Source organism: Episyrphus balteatus, chromosome 1 (assembly GCF_945859705.1).
Source record: "Episyrphus balteatus chromosome 1, idEpiBalt1.1, whole genome shotgun sequence".
NCBI classification, from domain to species: Eukaryota; Metazoa; Arthropoda; class Insecta; order Diptera; family Syrphidae; genus Episyrphus; species Episyrphus balteatus.
Window position 1 is genome coordinate 89,356,685 of NC_079134.1, and position 25,662 is coordinate 89,382,346.

The 25,662-nt window shown below is 31.9% G+C and overlaps 1 protein-coding gene across 2 annotated transcripts in view; it reads left to right on the plus strand.

The window, feature by feature from the left end:
* The window catches only part of LOC129907415 (guanine nucleotide-binding protein G(s) subunit alpha), a 298,316-nt gene that overhangs the window by 71,175 nt on the left and 201,479 nt on the right, over nucleotides 1-25,662 (plus strand). The window lies entirely within an intron of this gene.

Consider the following 25,662-nt stretch of genomic DNA (forward strand, 5'->3'; position numbering starts at 1 on the left):
CCTTCACCCATTGAAAAAAACCTGCTGTTTTAAAAATATATTTTAAAATAATATTTATTTCCAAATCAAACAATGTATTTTCTATGAAATCAGTTTAAAATTGACTTAGAAAAAAAAATTTTTTTGATTTCAACACAGATACAGAAATTCGAAATTTTAGGTATAGAACAAAAATGTTGTTTTTACACGAAGTAGGATAACTTAGGCCCCCGGATTTGATAACGGGTTTTTGTAGAGGAGTTCAATACAAACATTTTTTTCATTGGGAGGGGAGTCTATCTCCCAGCGTTTAGATGGGAGGGGCAGTTTTCTAAAAAAAAATTATCAAAATAAAAAAAAAATATTAAAAAACAACGGCAACACCTACAGTAATAAATGATACCATTTCCGAAAAGCAAAATTGTACATTTAATTCTAATTTTTAAATCAATATATTATAACCAATAGTTTTTGAAATAATCGATTTCAAAGTTAAAAATAAGCGAACAAAATTTTTTACAAACTCATTTTATACTATTTTTGTCCAGACTGAATTTTAATAAGAAAATTACACACACACAAAAAAAACTGCCTCAATTGATTCCTTATCGAACAGTGAAAACTATATGTTTCTATGTCTTCAAGTTTTTGAGAAAATTGAAAAATAAAAACAAATAAAAACAAAAAATAATTTGTAAAAAGAATAATCTGATAAAATAATTTTTCAATTTTCTCAAAAACTAGAAGACATAGAAACATATAGTTTTCACTGTTCGATAAGGAATCAATTGAGGCAGTTTTGTGTGTGAGTAGTTTTTTTTAAATTAAAATTCACAGTCTGGACAAAAATAGTATAAAATGAGTTTGTAAAAAATTTTGTTCGCCTATTTTTAAGTTTGAAGTCGATTATTTCAAAAACTATTGGTTATAATATTTTGATTTAAAAATTAGAATTAAATGTACAATTTTGGCTTTCGGAAATGGTATCATTTATTACTGTAAGTGTTGCCGTTGTTTTTTAATATTTTTTTTTTAGTAAACTGCCCCTCCCACCTAACAGGGGGAGATAGACCCCCCTCCAAAAAAAAATGTTTGTATTAAACTCCTCTACAAAAATCCGTTATCAAATCCTGGCGCCCTAGTTATCCTACTACGTGCCAAAACAACATTTTTGTTCTAAACCTAAAAGTTCGAATTTCTGTATCTGGGTTGAAATCGTAAATTTTTTTTTTCTAAGCCAATTTTAAACTGATTTTCATAAAAAATACCTCGTTTGATTTGGAAATAAATATTATTTTAGAATATATTTTTAAAACAGCATGTTGTTGTGAAAATATATACTTTAATTTGATATCGAAGTTGGGTAAATGACGAAAAAAATGGAATTTTTGAACTTTGACAGCTTATAAATTCTAGGTGGTTTAACTAAGTTACATTTTTTATACATTGTTGAAAAGGTAAAAAGGTATATTTATCTCCTATCAGAAACTGTAAAAAAATCGAAAATGGTTAAAAATTTGACGAAGCTAGGTTTTTTTCAATGGGTGAAGGTCAAAAAAACCGTTTTTTGCCCCTAACTCCAGATTTTGGGGGTGTTAGGGACTTTTTAAATACCGTTTCGTAATCAGTGCGACTAGCTCTACAAAACGTGATAGGTCTCCGCCCGCGTGTATTTTGATTGTTACACCGTGTTTGTGATCAAAGGAATCTCTGATTTTATTTTGCAGAAATTGTTTTGGTTTCAGCTTGACGTTCGTGTAAAAATTGTTGTCAAATGACACACATACAATCGCTAAAAGAACTCGGCCTGCTTTCATGTTCTTTTTTAACACTAAAAATTCGATTTTTTTGAGGCGATTTAAAAAATTGAAAGAAATTCGACATTATTTGCATTTTTAACCTTTTTGGTGCTAAAACCTAGAACTCTGATCGCGCTAGATTTAAGCTGACATTTTTACTTGCTCTATAGGGCAAGTATTGGTTTCGTGAAGACAAAAAATTTGAGATTTTAATAAAAAATGATGGAGAAGATCAAAAAAGTGGTTTTCGTCATGCCGTCCGTCGGTCTGTGCGTGCGTGCGTCTGTGCGTCCATCTGCACATCGAGCTAGGGCCTAAACGGATTAATGGATTTGCTTAAAACTTGGTACAGATGCTTTTTACGTTATTCCCTAGACCCGTTTTTTTTTTATTTTTTTAATGTCTCCTTTTTAACGCATATCTCCCATATAACGTTTTCGAGGTATTGCAATTTTCTCGAAAACGGCTCCAACGATTTTGATTAAATTTGCTGTACGTAATAGATTTATTGATTCTAACAAAACTGCGTTTTTAGTTTTTCTCAAAAAATGCGGAGAACGGAAATATGACTTTCCCGTTTTTCAAAAATTGACGTATTTTTTTAAGTTCATATATTGCATCAAAGCATAAGTCTATTTTATTAAAAATTTACAGACATCATTTTGAAGTATAAAATTAAAAAAAAAAATTTTTATAAACATTTTTGAAAATGAAAAAAATTTTAAATTAATTTTTAAGCTTTCGGTTTTTTTTGATTTTTTTTTGATTTTTTTTTCTCGACACTAAACAAAATCTTAAATTTCGTCGTGCATTTTATTTTCTGTCACTTTTATATAAATTGTGAATTGTGATAGATAAAAAATGTACATTTAGAAACGAAAAGGCAAGGCAAGGGAAGGGAAGTGTCCAACTAGTGTCATATAGCCGCTTTTTTGTTCTTAATAGTTATTTTTAAATTATTTGGAGCATTTTGCTTCATCAATAAACTTCGTATTGAAATCCACAATCTTGACAAAAATAGTATTCAATGTGTAATAGCCATAGCCATTATGTATATATTTGTTTATTATTTTGTGGTTGTATTTCTTCCCTTATTATTCAAATAAAAACGCCATTTTTATTTTAAATTTGCCAATATATTTCGAGGTTCATACCTCATCTTCAGGGCTAAAAAATATTTATTTAATAAGCGTTTTTAATATAAAATTATAAACATATACAATAAAAAATAATTTACCTATTATAAAACTATTTTAGTTATAATATACAAATTATTTCTTCTGCAACAACATTAATGTTTTATGATTATGATTGTGATTGATTTTATTTTATTTTTAATTTTTTATTTTTGATTTTTAAATTTAAGAATCAAATCTAGCAAAAATTACTGAGTAAAAATAAAGTGATTATTTAACAAATTAATATTAATCTAAATTTAAGAGCTAACTATTAAATTATGATAAGTATTGCTGTAGTCTTTTTTGTCTGTTTTAAAATTACAAACGATTTCTTCATGTTTAATAATTTGATTGACTTCATGTACTTGTAGTTTAAATTTTTGTTTTTCAGATTTTAAAATTTTAGTTTCATCAAATTTAAATGAATGGCCATTTTGTTTTGTATGCTCAGCTAGAGCGGCAATATTTTTGTTTGATGAACCTTCGAGGACTTTTCTGCATTCATTTTTATGTTGATTTATACGAGAACCCAATTTCTGTATTGTTTCACCAATATATATTTTATAGTTTATTCTATTCCATGCAATGATTGCCCAAAAATATATATTGGTGAAACAATACAGAAATTGGGTTCTCGTATAAATCAACATAAAAATACAACATGAAAATAATGTTTAAAAAATATTAAAAAAATTTATTTAATCAGATATAGAATTTAAACGAATATTGTTGTGTTCAATAAAATCAACATATAAAATATTCGTTTCCATTAATTAATCCTGACATTATAATCTCAGAAGTGGGATTCAAATTTAAAAGACAAAAATAATGCCCTATATTCAAAGAAGTCAAAGAACTCGAAGAAGTCGAAAAAATCAGAGAAGTAAAAGAAGTCAGAGAAGCTGAATAAGTCGAAGAAGTCGAAGAATTCGGAGAATTCGAAGAAATCAAAGAAGCTGCATACATAAGTCGAAAAGGTGAAGTTGCAGAAGTTGAAGAAGTCAAAGAACCTGAAGAGGCTGAAGAATTCGAAGAAGTCAAAGAAGCTGAATAAGTCGAAGAAATCGATGAATTCGATGAAATCGAAGAAAAAAAAATTAGTTGAAGAAGTTGAAAAAATCGAAGATGTCAAAGATTATAAAAAGCAGGTTCTCACTGATGATGATATTGAAATAAATGGTTTCGATTTTGAAAGCAACACTTAAATTTTATTACGTTCTTTAATTTATCGTTATTTTTTGTTGTTATTATATTATTTCATTTTTTATTTTAAGTACAATCGAGGTCGATTGTTAAATCAGGATGGCCGAACTGTAATAGCCATAGCCATTATGTATATATTTGTTTAGTTATTTACTGCATTATATATTAAGAATATACATACTTTATCAAACTTAAATAGAAATAGTTTTTGAAAATAATGTTTATAAAATATTAAAAAATACATTAAATCTGATATAGAATTTCAAACAATATTGTTGTGTTCAATAAAATCAACATATAAAATAATTGTTTGAATTTATTTATCCAGACATTATAAATGTGTTTTTTTTTTAACTTTTTTTTCTATAAATTTTGGCATTGAAATCGATTATGTTGAAAACAATTGATTGAAATAACTTGGTTTTTAATAATAAGAAAATTGCCCCACCCGTCTAAAAGTGAGGAGATAGATAGAGAAATAACCATTAAAAAAAATGGCGGCTACGACACTGGGTGGAGTTGTGCAAAATGTGGTTTTCGGCTCTTGTACTGGTGCGCTATCAAGTGCCACAGTCAGTCACAAAAATGCCACAAAAATTTCTAAATCTCCCGTATTGTCAATTTTTACTTGCGATATATGTAGGTACTATACAGGGTGTCCCAAAAGTAATGGATCAAACGAAATATGCTGATAGACCAACTTTAGGGCTCACAGAATTCGGTAACTTGTTCTTCCCAAATTCTTACGGTTTTCGATTTAATGCAGTTTTTGTAAAATTTCGAAAAATCCCGACTTTGCAACAGTATTTTGCTTGCTCCGGGAGGAAATCTTCAAAAGACACTTGGCAGTATTCGACACCAAGTAGTGTGGGACTCTAAACCACTAAAACCACCTCTTTATCAGGACCAATCTTGAGAGATCGACATCAGATTTTTCTTTCTTAACTTTGTAAAATCACTTTGGGGGAAGTTTAAACTTTTAATACTTTCCCATGTTTTTTTAGACCATAAGCTCATGAGGCTTGGTTCTTCTTAATCTCCGAACATGGTTTCTTGTATTCAAGACGGACACCATTTCAGAATTGGTATGACTTTGCAGTCTCTGATTATGCGATTTTTTAACAACTTCTGTAACCGTTTCTATTTGTAAGTCACGATGTAGATCGCTATTTCTTATGTACCAAGGTGCATTAACAATTCCACGAAGGACTTTGTTTTGGAATTTTTGGATGATTTCGGTATTTGTTTTCTTTGTACAGCCCCATAATTGGATACCATAGGTCCAAACAGGCTTTAGTACTTGATTATACAGCATTATTTTGTTTAAGGTTGATAAATCAGAGTTGTTACCAAGTAACCAGTACATTTTTCTATATTTCAAGTTTAGTTCTTCTTTCTTCTTTTTGATGTGCTCTTTTCACTTTAGCTTTGCATCCAAAGTCATTCCAAGGCATTTGGCCGTACTGGCGTAAAGTACAGCTTGATTATTAATGAATATTGGAATATTGTTTATCTTTATATTTGTAAAGTTTATATGTGAAGATTTTGTTTCATTGAGTTTGATACGCCATTTTTCGGTCCAATCTCTGATTGTGTCGACGGCATTTTGTAGTTTTACTGCTGCCGTAGAGACACGTTTGTCGGGTACCAAAATTGCGGTATCATCTGCAAAAGTAGCCATTATGGTGTGATTACCAACTGGGATATCCCTTGTGTATAGTAAATACAGGGTAGGACCTAGGACACTTCCTTGTGGTACACCGGCTTCTATTTCCTTCAATTCCGAATATTATTGATCGTACTTTACTCTAAACAATCGGTCTGAGATGTACGATTATAATATTTCATAGTACTGTCTGGGAAGATCCCTTTGCAGTTTGTACTCAAGTCCCTCATGCCAAACCTTGTCAAAGGCTTGAGCAACATCTAAGAAAATAGCTGAACATACTTGTTTTTCTTCTAATGCTTTTTCTTTTACATCCGTTATTCTATGAACTTGGTCTGTCGTCGAATGTTTATTTCCAAAGCCAAACTGATGATTTGGGATTAACCTTCTTTCTTCTATAATTTTGCTAAGTCTCTTCAGAAGCAGTTTTTCAAAAACTTTTGCCATAATTGGTATAAGCGATATTGGTCTGTAAGACGTCACTTCTGTAGGTGGCTTACCTTGCTTGGGTATGACAATAACTTCAGCAATTTTCCAATGGTGTGGGACATACCGTTACTTAAGGCAAGCATTTATTATATATTGGAGTTTTATGAAGGCTTTCAATGGCATTTCTTTCATAACCTGAGCAGTAATTAGATCGTAACCTGGTGATTTTTTATTTGATAGTTGATGTAAACACATACTTTTTATTTCTTTTAGTATTACAATTGGTATTTCACTTTCATCTATCTTATCAACAAACTGTTAGCTATTTTCAGCCGAGTTTGTTTGGTATGGCTTAAAAACATTCGCAAGATGCTCAACGAAAAGGTTAGCTTTTTCTTTTGGGTTACCGATCCATTTCCCATCTTGAGATTTCAAGGGCGAGTTTTGTAACTGCGGACTTTTCAGGCGCTTGGCTGCTTTGCATAGCGAAAAATCGGTTGAAGCATCAGTCGTTTAATTTTTTAGGAGTGTACTAAGTGAATCATTTTTGAATTTATAAATTTGTTTTTTAAGATTGTTGCTTAGACGGTTAAACGTTGTTTTATCATCTGGAAATCTAGTATTTTGCCATTTTCTTCGAGCTCTTCTTTTCTCTATTATTAACTCTCTTATCTCTAAAGGATATTTTATATCATTTTGTCTTCTTATAGAAAATGTTGGAGTACTTTCTTCAGCAGTCTGTTGCACATCAGCAATAAAGTGTTCCACTTCATGGTCAATTTGCTCGATTGTATCCATGGGAGATCTTAGATTTATAAAACTTAAAAGACTTTCTCTAAAATCACTCCAGTTTGTTTTCTTATTTACAAGCTTTGGATTACTTTTTTCTACTGCATCCGATTCACTTAGTGATAGAATCACTGGAGTATGATCTGATGACAAGTCATAATTACCTTCGACACTAATGTGATTTCGTTTAGTTCCTTTAGCTACAAAAAAGTCAATAAGGTCTGGTATTTTGTAAGTTGGCCAGTAAGTTGGCGACCTGGAGGAATAGAATTCGCAATTGTATTTACGGCCTGCTTGGAAAAGTCTTTTGCCTTTTGTTTATATAAGTCTTGAACCCCAATGGGTGTGTTTCGCATTGAAGTCTCCACCAACAAGAAAGTTATGCCCAAGAAGATTTAATAGATCTGTAAAGTCATCTTCTGTCGGGGATCGCGATCGCCTTGGTGGGCAGTATATAGCTGCTATCTTAAACTCTTTCTTTTTCATACCAATACTAATAGTTGTTACTTGCATATTTTCATAAGTAAGCTTGGTTTCTTCATAATGTTTTAAGCTTTCTTTTATAAGAATCGCCGATCCACCTCTTGCCTTGTCAGCTGGATGTGGAGCGTGGTAACATGAATAGTGTTCTATTACATTATCTAGACTTTGCCCATTGGAGAAATGTGTTTCGGACACCAGGCAAATATCTTTGTATATGTTCTAGATCTAAAAAGATTTTTAATTCGGATAAGTGTTGTAAAAGACCGTTTGCATTCCATGTAGCGATTTTAAGTGTTCTGTCCATCATTGTTTTTTAAAAGCGACTTTTTCGCTTAACTGTTTAATATTCAAATCCTGTTTATCAATTTTTTGGAGAATGAGTTGTAGCATTTCTTTTATGGAAGTCTCTTCATTCTTCCGCAAATTTTTTAGAATCTGAGAATAGGCTTTATTAATAAGAAAAAATTAAGTAGTAAAAATATTTTTTATTTTATATGCCATTTTGCTGCATTAATTAACAGTTCCATGTTTTATAAAAACTCAATTTCTTACTTTTATTTCAGAGCACCGACCACCCTGAAAAAAAAATGTTATGGTGTGATACAGGTTTATTATTTTAAAAACTTGCCGTGTTATTGCACTTTTCACAAATCTATTAAAGTTTCCAAAGTTGAAGTTAGAACTAAAGATATTACAATTTAAAAGCAACAAAGCAGGACTTTTCAGAGAAAAATAAACACATTTTCTCGACTGTTGTTTGTTCATTTCTTTTTGAACAAAAGCCTCGATTATTGTTTGTTATTTTGCTCTGAAAACCTCTGTTTTTTGCATTGAGTCTGTCAGTCTATCTGTATAAAAAGCTACAGCCTAAACGGATGGACCGATTAACATAAAACTTGGGGTTTTTTAAAATAATTTTTTTGGACCAAAAATAACGGTACCTGTTATATATCGATTTTAGTAAAGTGGAATTCGCTCGAAAATGGCTCCAACGGTTTTTTTTTAATTCAAATGTAAGTTTCAAGACAAGGTCTATCTTTAATGAATTTTTTTTTTTAAATCATTATTAACGGTACCTGATCCGTTTTTTAAAATCCGATTTGCTCCGAAAATACTTATTCGATTTTAACGAAATTTGAAGAAAGCATTTATATAATTTTAATATAAGCCAAAAATAAAATTTTGGATTGAATTGAAAATTATTTTTTGAAAAATCACATTTTCGAAAACGAGACGTTGAATTTTTTTGAAATTGGGGTTTTAGATGTTGATTAGCCAACATACATGGATGCAAACGAGTTGAGCGCAAAAAATTCGCAAACCAAAATCACAACTACACTCTTATGAATCATGCTCACGGATATGGAACTACATTAATAGTTCCAGTTCCATGTCTTCCATCAGGGAAAAATATTCAAATTCATACTATTTCTTTTTTTTATGCATTTTCCTGAAAAAAAACTCAAATTCTAGATAGTTCCGCGGAACTAGTTCCAGGAACTAGTAGGTAGATTAAGTTTGTGTCAACTGACATAAGTTTTTCTGGCCGCTTTAAAAGGTAGATTAAGTTTGTGTCAACTGACATAAGTTTTTCTGGTCGCTTTAAACGGCCATCAGGAAAAAATATTCAGTATCATACTTTTTCTTTTTTTGATGCATTTTCCTGAAAAAAACTCAAATTCAACTCAAAAACGGCCATCGTTTGTCCACCTCGAGAAATGAATACATACCAAAAATCATCGTTTGTCCACCCTACTTTAGGAGATATTCAAAAAAAAAAAAAAAAAAAAAAAAACGCATACACCACAGTGTACCTACTGAAAATTTCAAATTCCCTAAAATCCCCAAAAATTACTTTTTTCAAAAATTGAAGTGACAATTGTGGTGTTAAGCTTTCAAACCTAACATTTCTTATATTATATATTTCTTTGCCACAAGAACCAAAATATAGTTTTCTTTTCTTGTGCTAAACTCGAATCTGAAGTTAGAAAATTTTTACTGGCCTCCGTTTTTTAAATATTACCGTTAGAAAATGCTAAAAAACGTCATTTTGGCTGCACATCAAAAACCTATAGAAATAAATGTATATTCTGGTTCTTGTGGCAAAAAAAAGTTCAATTTTGTTGACCAGTGCTATCAATTAACTGCAGTGATCATTCTTAAAACTGATAATTCATCATTCAAATATTAATTCGATCATAATTTCTGTGTCATAAAGTTGTTTTTATATAACATACAGATCTTCTGTTTCCCCCCCTCCTGAACGAACTTTACCTGAACGAACTTTACCTGAACGATTGGACTCTTATTGCAGACTGCATTATGCGCTAGATGATGCTATTTTGTTTTCAGTGGCATATATAAATTACAAAAACAATTTTGTTGGTACTGCATCTTTTTTGCTTTGTTGACTTTCTGCTGATCATCGGTAACACTGGTCTAACTGACTTAAGTGTGCTGAATTCAAAACTGTTTACAGTTTTGTTCTATCACTTCTAGTTTTTGAGCTATATTCATAACTATTTTCACTAAAAACTCTCAAAAACTTATTTTCAATGTAGTTCTTTTTGTTGTTTAATCAAAAAGATACATTTATGCTTAATATGTTTCTTTTTAAAATCCAAGTCATAAGACGCAAAATGGAATTTGGATACAAAAACCGTTCATTATAATATGTACATATGTAGGTACTAATATTTTGAGATACGAATAGCATACATTTCTTTTTCCAATAACTTTGAGAAAAAAATTAATTTTGATAAGAAGTAAATATATTTAGAGCAATAAAATATTGCGTTTTGAGATTGCATAAGAAGATTTGCAAAAAAATATTTAACGGTGGTGTAATTCGACGTCGAATGTACCCAAAAAAAACCGTTTTTGACCTGTTAATATTCAAGTATTTCAAAAACGTAACGTGCCAGTGAAATATTGACTTCGGATTCGGAATCAGCTCACAAAAATCCTTTAGAAAATTATGGTTTTATTCCAGCTCCATTTTCGTTGCCGACCAGTGTAATCTATCAACTGTCATCTTTCATTTGTCTGCTGTCATCTTAAACTACATTGCGGATACATTGATTTATGGTTTGTTTACTTATATTTACTAAGTACATTACTAAATTCGGAGTACACTGCGAGTGAACTATCAAACTATCATCTCTAAAAAACACTTATAAATAACACAAATTATTATGTCTGCGCTTTGTGTAATAATATCGCAGAATACCTTATTGACGCTATTATTTGTCTTGGAAGCTGTCGCAAATTGTTGCACATAAAATGTATTAATGCTCCGTTCAGCTCCATTAATCTGTTCAAACAGATAACATCTTTTTATTTATTTTGTGAAGAATGTGACCCGTTTGCTTATACGAATATTGTCCGTAGTGTACTACAAAATAAACTAATTCTTGACAATTTTCATAACCAAATAATCAAATTTCCAACTAAATAAGAAAATCACTAATCTTTTAGCGTAGTCCAAAATCATGATAACTTAATAGTAAACAATCCATTTACATGTGATTCTGCACCCTTGAAAAGAAAACGATAAAATGGATACAGAAATATCTGAAACCAGTCATTTGACAAAAATGGAAGAATCCGGCAAGATTTTGTTTTGACAACAGTGGCGTTTTTGAATCATGTTTTTATGACAAATCATTTGGCAAACACAAACCTTTTATAGAAAATATTCTATAAAAATTAAACTTTTGAGGTTCGAAAACGTAATTTTTATAAAGTTTTGTGTATAGATGTCTTTTTTCCAAAAAGCGGGCGTGTCAGGGGCGGATTATACCTTATATTACTTCATCAGATCTGAAAATTTTATTTCATTTAGTTGGCGGGTTCAGATTTTATGGGCTTAAAACTGACCTGTCATATAGCTTAAAAAACATTGCACTCCACCACTTTGATCGACGATACCATGGTCTTTCGGCAGGATATAACCAGGCACCAGTGTTGCCGCTGGGAAATTCGAGAGGGTTGCAAAAAATGGACACCAGGCAAAAAAAAGCAGCATGTAGAAATGTTTAAAAAAATATTAAAATCAGACGTTACAGTGCCAAAAAATAAGGTATTGAGGCAGTGTTGTCAGAATAATTTGGATCCAAGGAGCCGATTTTGTAAAATCTTGGAGCCAAAAATAGCCGCTTTCAAAAATATGTAGTCCAAACAAACTTTTTTTTTTTGGTATGAGATTTTTGATTTTTTTATGTTTTAAAAGTTTAGATGTACAGTTAGTTTAAGTATGTATATTTTGTGTTTATAAAATTAAATTTATCACATATTTAAAAAATCTACCAATTTGTTGAAACAGTAAACGAAAAAATGAATTGCAATGTGGCAACCATATGTCAACAAGTGCATTTTTAGAGCCACCCTAATACCAAAAATTTCAATTTAAACTCATTATCTCAAAAATCACTATTTAAAAATGTTCAGTGTCATTAAAATTCAAATTTTTCGAATAATGGAAAAAGAAACATTTTTTGAACCACGCTAACTAACAGATTTACTTCCCATTTTTTTTTTTTATTTTTAATATTAACATTTATTTATTACCTTTAAAAGCCCCCCTCCCATACGACTTTTTTCTTTTTTCCTACCTACACGCATTAGTCTTTTGGGACATTCCTTCTGAATCACCCTGTAGACATCAAATTCAATGAAATGATATATGTAGGTAGGTACCTATGTACATACAAAGATACAAATTGATAAAAAAAAGTCCATTGCTAACCCATAACAGCTAACCCTTTACTTTGTATACAAAGCCCTTTACAACAAGCATTTTTTTTCGGCTAAGCTTTCTGCATAAACAAATAAGTTTTAAAACTTTGGCGCAAAATTTCAAACGATTTAGGAAATATCCAATAAGCCTCTTGAGTAAGTAACTAGGTTAAAAAGTAGGTACCTAGTCTCTTTATCAACTTAGTGACTTACTAACATGACTAGCAATTTACGAATTCGGCCTTTCACTTTTGTAGGTAGGTACTTTAAATTTTTGGGGCAAGTAGATAACTCAATATATTTTTTCCCCCTAGTTTTAAAACGCTTAGCTTAGAATTTCTATATAATTTAAAAAGAAATATTTCAACGGCTTTTTCTCTAACGGCAAAATATGAAAAAGTTTCAATTTCAAATTTAAAAAGATTTAAACAAAAATCCACACCTACATACACAACCCTATAAAGAAACAAAAATATACATGCGCATATTCATAAAAAAAAATAAATAAAAAGAATACAAAAAGAAGCAACAAATTACAAATTCTTCTTCCCGCCTTCAAAGAATACGAAAAAATTAAATTTTCACATTCTTCTTTCCTCATTCAAAGAAAACGACAGGCGTGAAATCAAATTTCCAATACATAAAAATTGAAAATTTACGCAAATTGGTTGTCTGTGTTCACATATCTGGTGGATATTTGTTGTAAAATGCTAGGATGTTAAAGGAGCCTTAAATTGCCAAGTTCAAAATTAAAAGAGCCAAATTCCGATAAATCGGAAATCAAAATTTTAAGGAGCGAGTGAAATGTTCAAGGAGCCTGTTTGGCTATAAATAGCCGGCTCCGTCACAACTGTATTGAGGAGCATTTTAAGTTTTTGCTCTCTTTTTCATACATTATATTAAGTTTTTAAAACTGTTCGTTCATTTTTAAGCAATTCTCTGATTTCGGCTCAAAAAAGTTTTTTTTATTTACATCCAGAGAACATTTTTTTCATTTTCATTTATTTCGATAAGTATCTAATTTACAATGACGCATTAAGTTAAGGATCTTTTGGAGCATCTATACCTATTTAACAATCAAAGTTTCTTAACATTCAAAAGGTTAAAATAAAAATAAAAGATAAATATCTATTTTATATACATTTAGAATTAAATAATTTGTAAATTTTCAAAAGAGCAAAAATAATTCAATGAACGTTCAGCTATGGTGTGTGAGAAACGCGGCAAGATTAGTTTCAATCCTCTTTGTGATTGGGCAAAATTTAAATTTTCACTAAGATAGTTAGGACATCTATTGTGGATGATATTATGGAGTTTTAACACTATTCTGAATTTCAGGTACTCGTCTAGGTTCATCCCAAAAAGTATGTGACGTAGATGTGATACACTAGAATACCTAGGTATGCCGTAGATAAATCGAATACAATCATTCAGAGCAACATTTAATCTTCGCTTACACTCACAATCTAAAATTGGATAAACTAAAGAGTTATAAGTAAAGTAAGGCATAATCAACGATTTTATAAGATGTTTTTTCGTCACAGGTAACAATAAGTCAGAGGAAGATCTCAGAGATCTTAACCCACAATAAATGTTTCTAATAGTATCAGAAATGGCCTTACAACAACTTATATTACTATTTATTTTATAACCCAGATAAGTAACATGACTGACATACTTAATTATTTCATTATCTAAAACAACTGAGGGAAAATCTAACGGGTTGGGATCATCTCTTGAGCATAACATTGCGATAGACTTGGTAGGATTGATTTTTAAACAATTTTCATTAGATCAGGTCAGAATGTGACTTAAATCCTCATTTAATCTAAAAATGCAGTCTTCCATCAAACCAACTGTACGACATATGTAAATCATTACATCATCAGCGTACAAGTGTACTCGACAGTTGCGGATGACGTCAGGAAGGTCGTTTACAAACAAAGAAAATAGCAGAGGACCCAAGACCGATCCTTGAGGTATTCCGATGTTGGTAATAAAAGGTTAAGACACCCAGTACCAGTTTTTATTCGTTGAACTCTATCTACCAGGTAATTGACAACAGCTTGAGCGCAGTGTTGGAAAAAAATTTAACCTAAGCTTCGAAAGAAGTATAAAGTGGTCAATGCTGTCAAATGCCTAAGAAAAATCTAAGAGCACCATAACACAAAACTTATCATTGTCAAGAGCGAAACGGATGTCTGGAGTGACTTTAATTACTGCCGATTCACAGCTGTGTTTATGTCGAAACCCAGATTGCCATTTTGTCAGGAATGTGTGTTCATTTAGATAGATTTGAATTTGGTCATGCATAATTTTTTCAAATAACTTACCCAGGTACGATAAAATATTAATAGGCCTATACTCAGAAGGATTAGAGGGATTTACTTTTTTGGGAACAGGAATGATGCATGCATTTTTCCACGTATCCGGAAACTCACCACTGTAGATGCAAAAATTAAATATATGGAGTAAGTAGTTCAAAACAAGTGGTAGGATGAGTTTTACTAATTTCGGCGAAATATCATCAGGACCAATCGCATTAGATTTGACTGATCTGACAGAGTTTACTAGCTCACATGCACCAACGCAGTCAAAAGAGAAAGAACTTTCATTTTTAGGCATAGCAAATATATTTCGAGGAATTCGCGCACTTGACAAGGAAGGAATCAACACATTAGACATTTCTAAAGCAGTAAACGAGCATTTAATTGTATTTTTATCATTCTTGATTCCTAATTTTTTTTTAGTTGGTCCATGGTTCATTAGAACTGAGAGAGGGATCAAGTTTCTTGAGTAAATATGTACGCTTAGCATTGCGAAGCACTTCAGTAAAGAACTAGAACTTGTCCTCTGTTAAATAATTTTCTTCGGTGTTCCGCCAAATTCGACTCAAGTTGGATAACTTGATCGTTATAGTTGGTAATTTTAATAATGCGAATAAAGTGTACTGCATTACCAGCAGCCTTTAGGTGCATACTTTTTTCTGTGCGAATAATGGTGCACGGGAACTAAGTCAACTGAGGGACTTCGTTCTCATTGAGTGGGAACGAAATCCACTTTAGTGAAGTGGTTTTCTTTCTCATTCAAGGTGGGATTGAATTCCACTCTCTAAGGGAACCTAGTACACACTCAAAAAAATCAAAAGAGAATTTATTTTCAACAACGATTTTTTAACGAAAAACGAAAGTAATCAAATAAGCGTGATTTTTCGTAAAAGTACTTTTTAGTAAAAAAATCAAGCAGGGGCATAAGTCCCGATTTTTTTTTTCGGAATTTATGTCCCACTTTACTAGAATCCAATTCGGGACTTAGGTATGTCCCTCACTACTGAGACATAAGTCCCAAAAGAAGAATTTTGGTACTCATTTCCCACATGTATTTTTTTTTTATTTTTGCGTATAAGTACCTGAAGAGACAAGTTAATATGACCACTGCTGATGCAATATCAGAACCGGTCTTGATTTATTTTTGTCGGTAGTACCTAGTCCAATGCAAAGCCCAATTACAAGATGTTGAAAAACATAAAAGAAGTTGGCAAACTTAATGGTTAGTCGAAATAGCATCGTGACAAAATAAGATCATGGAAAGTGAAAGTCTTTTCGAAAATATTTTTGATATGTATTCTTTTTAAGTTGATAACACGGTGAAGTGGAAAAACTTTTGCTCACATGAGAATTCGCGCGAATTTTTATTTTCACACCTCAAAATTGATTCTCCCCTAGGCAAAATTTTTTTCCGCTTCGCTTTTTTCTTGTACAAATTAAATAGATTCGCATGTTAGCAAATCAATTTTTCAATTCAATTTTGTTTTTATTGAACTTGTTATTTACAATTGACTTAAAATTAACTTATGTCTAAGATTCATTGATAGATACAAAATTTTGTTGGCACAGAAAGGGCCTAACCTTATACAATGACTAAGTTATAAAATATAAATAAATATTATACATGGATAAACTTAATTTAAAGTCTGCTGACTAGGTTGTCCTCGGGGTGTTCAGACCCGGATGTGCAGTTGTGGGGTTGGTTGAGTTGGGTTGGTTTGGTTGGCGTTAGCCACGATAGTAAGCCGACTGGGTGTCGGCGTAAAAGTTAACTTCTTCGTTGTCCATTGAAATTATGTTCTCAGCCAGTATATCCAAAGCGCAAAGGTACTCAGGTTCCGGATGTCGTTGTTGGGCTGTCATTCTTTTCATCAGTTGATTGGGATGGTTGGCGATATTTCCTACCAGTACCTTCGACGATTGCAGTAGATACTTGTCCAGTGGTATGATTTTTGCTTCCTCGTAGAGTCGCTTGTTGCTATAGTATTTCTGCCGCTGTCGGTCAAAGATGAGTCCAGTGCAAATCCTCTCATGTTAGCAAATGTTTTCCCGCTTCGCGTTTGCCAAATTATAACACTTCACTAACATACAAACATTTGCGTCTGCCTGGCGATCTAACATTACCTAAGCAGAGGAACGAACTTGAGTGAGCGGTCCACTTAGGATATTTAAAGTCACCAATGTCGGGTCTTTTTAACTAACTGAAACCTTGCCCGGCTCGCTTCACGCGTTCTCAGTATTTTAAATCCCTTTTAGGGTTCTCTGTCCCGCTCATGTAACTTTGTTGCTCCGCTAAGGGTATGTAAAATCGCCAGGAAGGCGCCAATAACAACACTTTTTTAAGTAAACTGTGCCTTGTCCCGTGGATGTTAATTCCAAATTAAATGGAACTAACATCCAATTGGGTTAGTTCCGTGAGTGTTACACTCTTTTCAGTTTCTTGAAAACTGGATTTCGAAATGAACTGCTGATTTTCAAGATTCTGTAAAAAGTCAAATTAATAACTCGCGACTCTTTTTCTTCTTATTTTACTTCTTCTTGGTGAAATGGGAATTAAGTTAACATTCAGAGGGAACGAAAACCACACGTTTTTTTTGGAATTAGATTCCCACCTAGCATGGGAACTTACTCCACTTTACTAAAGTGGGTTTCGTTCCCACTGAGTGGGAATTAACTACCTCAGTGGACTTAGTTCCCGTGGACTTAGTTCCCCGCACCGCGAATAATACTTTTTTTTTCAATTTTTTCTATGTCCCTATGATAGTTATACATATAATTTTTCCTCGCATTGAATGTTGTAAATTCTACAAAAATTGTTTTTGATTGGAGATCGAGTTTGATTTGGAGGCAAATAAATTTATTATTTCAATGGAAGGTTGAAAGGTTTTGATCAAAAAGAAAACTAATTTTTTCCATTAATTCTTTTAAAGATGGGTCAAAAAAGTCGCAGTATTCTTCGAAAAGGGTCAAAATAACAGTTTTTTTAAAGGTCGTATCATGGTCGCACGAGCTAAAAAAGGCGTCCAAATGCGACTAAAGTCGCACAGCGGCATCACTGCCAGGCACCGCACAGTGTGGCCAATCACGAATCTAGCTGGACAAAATTAATAACTCGTGTTAAATCGACTTTTTTTTTTTAAACAGTTTTAAACAAATGAATGTGAATAGATAAAATTCTATAAAAAAGAAAGATTTTTTTAAAAGAAATCTATAATTTCTGCAAAAATTGGGTCAAAATGTGATGAAGAAAATGCATTTTTATAGTATTTGAACTTATGTTTCCATAAACATATTCTATGATTGGATATATTTCATTATTTTAAAAACGCTTGAAAAATCTCAATAAATATTGCTATTAACGAAAAGAGAGGCAGAATAATTAGTTTTCATTAAGAAATAGATCTTTAACACACGTTTTTGACAGGTGACATACATGATTTCTTTCTCAATATCATGCTTTACATTAAAGTTTTAGCAATGATTTTAATTAAATATGTTTCACAATGGTAAAAATGGCATCACCTTTAAAAATATCTGCAAATAATTTAAAAAAGTAACTCCTTTTTGTGCGATGAAATCTTGAAACATAAGGGCCTATTAAAAAAAGCTGTGTTTATATGACCTTCTTCGTGACCCTATTTTTGGCCTTTTACACTTGCTGGCTTTTTGCATTGAACTTGTTTAAGATGTTCCGACATAAAAGCATCATTCATCAATGATAATGCCTAATTAGTGGAAAATTCCAGTGGTTTAGTGGTTCCAGAGGATCAGAACTTAATCTTTTATACATTTTTATCCTTCACTCAAAGAAAATTTCGATAAATTCTTTACGTATTTATTGGAATATGCTTTTTCAATTTTGCGGAGAGCGATTCTACTGATTTTAACTATTTCCTAATGGATAGGTGCACTTAGGAGACTTTTAACCCTCCGTTTGTTATATTTTCCCCGTTTTTTTTTATTTTTAAAAATTCTTTTCTACTTTTGTTTCACTATTTACTGTTTTTGCTTATTTAGTTACCACATAATATTGGTCAAGCAAAATTAAATTCATGTTTAAAGAGCGGTGAAATGTGTCTTCCACCTTTTTTGTCTTTTTTCGCTTAACTTGAAGCACAAAACTTTTATATGTGTTTTTAATTTTTCTTTGTTGTCAAAAATGTTCCAAAGATGGTATCTGCTCATTAAAAGATTAAAAAAACTGCCTTTTCGATCTTATTTGGCAGTTTTGACACATTTTTCGAAAATTTGTTTTTTGAAAATCTTGAAAAGTGAAAAAAATTGTATGGCGGTCGAGATAACGCGAGACATGTAACTAGCTAATCTTAATGACAACACTCCACAAAACATTAATTAATTAATTTCAGACCGGAAAAATGCGGAAAAATTAACTTTACCTCTATTTGAAAAACAAAAATATTTTTTTTTGCACTTCCTAGCCTTCTTACAAAATTTATTTTTTTTTTAAGTAGTTGCAATGGTAATTAATAAATAAAAATTATAACACTTTACCCCCAAATGTAGATTAAAAATAAAAAAAAAAAACAATTACAACAATAAAAGTACCACAGCGTTTTTAATCGTCACCCAAACTCAAGCGAAAAATAGAATACTTTGTATTATCTCCATCCAACTGTTGACAAGAACCAACTTTCAAGCTAAGCTTACGCTAATCCCAGATGAAAAAAAAAAAAAAACAAAACATTAATTACAGTTACCCATTGTATTGAGAAGCTCAACTTATGATTTAAAATCATGTGGCTAAACTTTTTTTTTTCTATTTTGTCCAGTCAGATTGGCGAATTACCACACTGTGCACCGTGGACTTTTCTGAAACTTAATTTTATAAAGAAACATTTGGCAAACATAAGAATCGTCTAGGCGTTCAGGACATAAAAACCGAGTCGGCTCTTGGACTGAATGTAATTTCCCAACTTTATCTGCAAATACTACTAGTCCAGTAAATAAAGGAGTTTTACCCTACAAAAGGTCCGGTAGTTCTAAATTTTTGATATGTTGTTAGGTATGGTTAGTAGATAGAAAAACCAAATTTGCACAACCACGCCCCCTCCGCCCCCTTCAGCATCACCGAAAAACCATAGAAATCTGGCACTTTTTTCACCTTTATGCCCATAACTTTCTTCTGGTGCATTTTATTTAAAAAAAGTTGTTGGTAGACTTGTAGAAAACATAATTTCCTACGAAAATGACCTTGGTAGTATTTTTATACAACCAAAGACAACGAAGTTATGAAGCTTCCAAAAACATGTAAAATTTCGGATTTTGCAATATTTTCAGTTTCTTGTCACTTAACAGTGCTATAACTCTTTAACAATTGACTTTTACGCAAAAGTCTTCATAATCAATCTTATAGACAATTTAATTACCTAAAATAAAATGTGACCCACTTTGATTTTGTGAATCAAATAACCGAGTTAGGGCTAAAATAGTAAAAAAGTATTTTTGATAGTTTTCGACACTTTTTGAATTATCCATTAAATGAATAATTTGTATCCCACATAAGGTCGGGTGGTTCTTATTTTATATTTAATCAGGTTTTAATGGTAGATTGAAAAAAAAATCATAGCCACGCCCCCTCCGCCCCCTTAACCATACTCCAAAAACCAATTCTGCATTTTTTCATTAGTTTCATGAAGTTTATGAAGTTTCATATATGAGTTGATGAGTTGACAAGTACGATTGAAGGAGGTTCAGCTTTACTGCTATATACAATAGAGTGGTCCCTAGGAACAAAAAATTGGGGACGCCCCCTAGAATGGTTCCAAATCAGGAAAAAAAAGCCCTAATTTTTTTCAAAGTTTTATTCCTAACCCTTCCTGACCATATTTAATTAAGAAGTTTATATCAAAAATCCGCCATTTACCCAACACTGGACACAGAATATCGCCCTTGCTATAGTAACTTATTATCAAAATAGGGCCAGGAAGGGTCAGAGATAAATATTTGAAAAAAATAGGATATTTTTTTTTCCTGATTTGGAAGTTGGAACCAATCTAGGGTGCGTCGCACTCAATTTTCGAAAAAGAGTAAAATAAGGACCACCGGTAGTTGATACAAATTTAATTTTAATATCTTATTGCTTAATTTAAAATAGTTTTGAAAGCAGAGAATGGTCCTAGTCGTTATAAAGAAATCTAATTACAAAATTCCAGTTGACCAGTTTTCCTATAATTTTGGTTTAAAAATCCCAAATTTCAGTATTTATCAACAATCGATTGACAGTTCGTCGCCCTAGTATTGAAGTGCCGTATACGCCATTTTTACATTTTTGGGAAATCGCATTTAAATGTTCGGAAGATAATTGCGAAAGAACTAACCGCTCGTATTTTTTGATATTTTAGTATGATATACACTCACCGAAATAATTATAAAGGCAGTCGATTTTTTTCGTTTTTAAACCATATAAAGGATATTTAATTTTTACTCCTTGCACGAATAAGATGACAAGTATATACTGGATTGTTTGCCACCCTTTATTTTTATTTAATTCGTTAAACTTAATTTTAAAAATTATTTTTTGAATTTCTGGTGCGAAATAATTATAAAGGCACAGCTAATTTTCACATTAAAAGTGTGGTTTAGCAAGATCAAATGTAACCAAAAGTAAGCAAAACTGTTGGAAAATGAATTTAACCCATTATGAACATTTTATAAGTAAAATTTTTCGGTTATTTTTAAATAAGGCTTGAAAAACCCCTGACGCAGGCAGAAATGGGCAAAATCAAGGCTTACCATGAAAATTGATTGTCCAACCGCGAAAAATCTGGAGGAGTAGAAAGGTCTGATTGTGTAATTGATAATTTAATTTACAAAGATGACAAGTATGGTTACCTAAAACGATCAGGACGGAAGCCTTTGGTCGAGAGAGAGCCAAAAGTGACAAAAAATGAAGTAATTTTCTTGAGAATTTGACAGCAAAGGAAGTTTTCGAGAAAATAAACTTGGTAGTAGGAGAACGAGTAGTGCAGCAACTAATTAGGGTGGACTAAACCCATTCCTACGAAAGAAAATGTGGAAAATCGGCGCTCTTGTCAAGGCATAAACTTTCCCGTCTTCGCCTCGGTGAAAATCATAGATTCTGGGATGAAAAATGGAAAAACCGATGTGTACACCATCTAGGCTATCCAAATTAAACTTTCTTTCATTGATGAACTTAAAAGTTTTTCCATTTTTCATCCCAGAATCTATGATTTTCACCGAGGTGAATTATGAAAATGAATTCCCTACAAAAGGATTTTTGGCTAAAAATTAAAAATTAGGAAGTTATAGCGCTCTAAACAGGTAAGAAACTGAAAATAAAGAAAATAGGAAATTGTAACTTTTTTTTTTAATTCTTAGTTTGGTGGATATTGGATGTGCAAGTTGTAGAAAATTTTGTGTTCTACAATTTTGCACATTAATTTTTCACATTTAAATGACCAGAAGGAAGCTATGGGCATAAAACTGAAAAAAATGCAGAATTGGTTTTTGGGGTATGGTTAAGGGGGCGGAGGGGGCGTGGCTATGAATTTTTTTTTCAATCTACCATTAGAACCTGATTAAATATAGAATAAGAACCACCCGACTTTTTGTGGGATACAAATCCTTCATTTAATGGATAATTAACAAATTTTCGAAAACTATCAAAAATATTTTTTTACTATTTTAGCCCTAACTCGGTTATTTGATTCACAAAACCAAAGTGGGTCATATTTTATTTTAGGTAATTAAATTGTCTATAAGATTGATTGACTTTTGCGTAAAAGTCAATTGTTAAAGAGTTATAGCACTGTTAAGTGACAAGAAACTGAAAATATTGCAAAATCCGAAATTTTACATGTTTTTGGAAGCTTCATAACTTCGTTGTCTTTGGTTGTATAAAAATACTACCAAGGTCATTTTCGTAGGAAATTATGTTTTCTACAAGTCTACCAACAACTTTTTTTCAATAAAATGCACCAGAAGAAAGTTATGGGCATAAATGTGAAAAAAGTGCCAGATTTCTATGGTTTTTCGGTGATGCTGAAGGGGGCGGAAGGGGCGGGGTTGTGGAAATTTGGTTTTTCTATCTACTAACCATACCTAACAATATATCAAAAATTTAGAACTACCGGACCTTTTGTAGGGTAACCCCCTTTTTTTTAGCTTCATTTATTGGACTAACAGCTACTTCTTTGTTATTAATTGACCAGCAATCTTAAGAAATGATTACTAATCCTGTCAGTGTCAACACATTTCATCGTACGTGCCCTCGTACTGATGGATATTTAATTTCACCTTTTGAGTCAGGTTTAAAAATAGTTGAAGGACACAAAACACTCTTTATTTCGAAACTTGCTCCATCTACAAATGCTTTTGATGTGAAACGCCATATTTAATCTAAGATTGAACCATTAAATTCTGTAATCGTTGAAAAAATTCTCCATCGCAATTTTTCTAAATATTCATCATTTAAAATTAAAGTTCCAGACTCAACCTTCTACATCCTAAACTCAATTTCTTTCTGGCCAAAGGGAATAGTCATGCATGAGTATAGAAAATCAAACCAGAACTCTCACCATTTTCAAAAAACGATTGACAATGAGCAGCCTCAGCCAAAGCAGCTACAAAAATTACTGATTTATTACCAGAACGTAAATGGCCTCCGGACTAAGACCAACAAGGTCTATAAAAATGTAAATAATATGCCTCATGATGTTCTCATACTCACAAAAACCTGGCTACATACTTCTTTTGCTGACACAGAATTATTCGATTCCAATTTTTCAAATTTTTCGACGAGATTGCCATAACGACACCAACATAGTAACTGTTGGAGGAGGTTTGTTAATAGCCGTTCGTAATCATCTATTTTGTAATCTTGTCGACGATTTTTTGGACTCCAACCTTGAAATAATTTGTGTAAAAATATCAACTCCGGCTGGATATTTACATGTGGTTGTTAGTAACATCCCTCCCTCCTCCACTTGTGATGTCTACAACAAACTTATCGATTGCATAGAATCTATAAATGACAAACTTGAGCCTTCTAATGAACTCATATTCCAGAAACCTGGCTAAATACTTCTTTTGCTGACACAGGATTATTCGATTTCAATTTTCAAATTTTTCGACGTGATCGCCAATATAGTCACTGTTAAAGGAGGTTTGTTAATAGCCGTTCGTAATCATCTGTTTTGTAATCTTGTCACGATTTTTTGGACTCCAACCTTGAAATAATTTGTGTAAAAATATAAACTCCGGCTGAATACTTATATGTGGTTGTTCATTACATCCTTCCTTGTGATGTCTACAACAAACTTATCGATTGCTTAGAATCTATAACTGCCAAACGTGAGCCTTCCGATGAACTTTTTGTTATTGGTGACTTTAATCTACCAAATCTTGAATGGGCAAATTGCCGGAACTAGAATGTTATAATGCCGTTAATGTTCGAGCAACAACGAAGTTCTTTTTATCGATGGAATGACTTCATTTGGAGTTAATCAATTAAACAAAGTGGTTCTACCAATTTGGTAGAACCTTACACCTTGTGTACTTTTCTGACCTCAATAATTCTAATGGAACTACTTTACGTGCTGATACGAAGCTCATTGAAGAAGATCGTCATCATCCTGCGTTATCTATTTCGTTAAACTTAATTATTATGTAAGTTATCAATCAATCAATTTTGGTTTATTGAACTTCCTATTTACAATTGACTTAAAATAACTTATTTGTAAGACACATTGATAGATACAAAATTTTGTTGGCACAAAGGAAGCCTAACGTTAAACAATGACAAAGTTATAAAATATAAACAAATATAATACATGGATAAACCTAATTTAAAAAGTCTGCCGACTAAGTTGTCCTCGGGGTGTTCAGATCCAGATGTCCAGTTGTTGGGTTGCACAATGGGGCAAAATGGCAAAAAGGTGGCATTAAATCAACCAATAGAGCTAGACACTTGAAATTTGGAACAAGTCTTACTGATACAAATGTTAGTTCATAGCCAAAATATCGAATGGCCACGCCCATTTTTAGGGTTACCACCCATACACTCCTCAATCAGTTTCAATTAAACTTTGAATGCCATTTATAAAATAGTAATGCAATTAATTGCAATTGCAATTGCAATATATAAAAAAAATATGATGAAAAATAATCAGGGCCCGCGCCTAACATCTTTCTAATCACTTTCCTACTTTCGTATATGCAAACGAATTGTTGCTATGCTTAAGACTATGGAGAAAAACATGAAAGAGCCGAACAACAACAATTATACTTGAAGGAGCTAGTAAAAATGGTAAGTCTATTCATTTGCATGTTGATAAACTAAGAAAACCTGCAATTGGGTGAGGCTAATCACGTGGGTGAGGTAGCGCAGTGCGTAGTGTACTGGCTTCTGAACTCGCTTGGTCTAGGTTCAATACTCAAGTGTGACAAAATGGAATAAAAAGGAGTCTGATGATCGGATTGGCATCCGTGAAACAGTACTGTAACTCTAGCCATAAAACACTTGGTGGTAGCACCTGTAAGATGTTGTTGTTGTTCAAAGATTATAAAAAAAATTAAATTTAGGGTTGCCACTTTTGAAATTTTTTATGTTTTTTTTTATTATTTTATTTTTATTTGTTTAAATAAATTTATTCAATTAATTTTTCTTAAATATTTTACTATACATAAGTACACATTTAATAAATGAACCAATTTAATAATTTAAATGTCTTTATCACTCTCAATTTCGACTAAAAAATGAGCATTTATGGAAAATGACGTCACCAACTAAAAATGAATAATTCTCACAGGGTAGCAAAAAGTAGCAAGAAAAATTTTCATATTCTAAAACTAGATAAAACCCAGAACAAAATGACATCTAAAACTTATTGGCATTTTACGGCGATCACAACTAAAAGACTAAGGTTTTCAGAAGAGTGCAGAAAACACATTATTTTTAGGTTATTTTTCATTTTTGACTAGGAATTAAAATATTTTGAATACATATTTTTCATAAAAAGAAAATTTATTAGAACGAACTAGACCTCACTGATTCCATTTCAAAAAGACTGAACTTTGTACAAGTAATATAT